Below are 313 nucleotides of genomic sequence, written 5' to 3'. Positions count from 1 at the left end.
TCCATAGCCAAGTGGATAAGTTCTCTGGTAAAAGTTAGATGCTATAGAGAACACACCTGGTGCAGCTCCAACTATTCCTGAGTCATGGCCTTCAGATGGGCATTAGGGGGGACCTGCAGATCGGACTGTCGGATGTGCTGTATGATCCAGGTGCCATCAATTGTGGAAACAGACTGGGCAGGACAAAGTTTTTGAGAAATTCGTAGGGACGGCCATAGTGGAAGTGTCCGCAAAACCTGAAGCCGCTGTCCACCATGGAAGTCCATGCCATTCGGGTGTGTTTGGGTCAGCCCAGATCAGGTTATTTATGATA

This window comes from Pteropus vampyrus, unplaced genomic scaffold (assembly GCF_000151845.1).
Source record: "Pteropus vampyrus isolate Shadow unplaced genomic scaffold, Pvam_2.0 Scaffold692, whole genome shotgun sequence".
Taxonomy (NCBI): Eukaryota; Metazoa; Chordata; class Mammalia; order Chiroptera; family Pteropodidae; genus Pteropus; species Pteropus vampyrus.
This window is presented reverse-complemented; position numbering follows the sequence as displayed.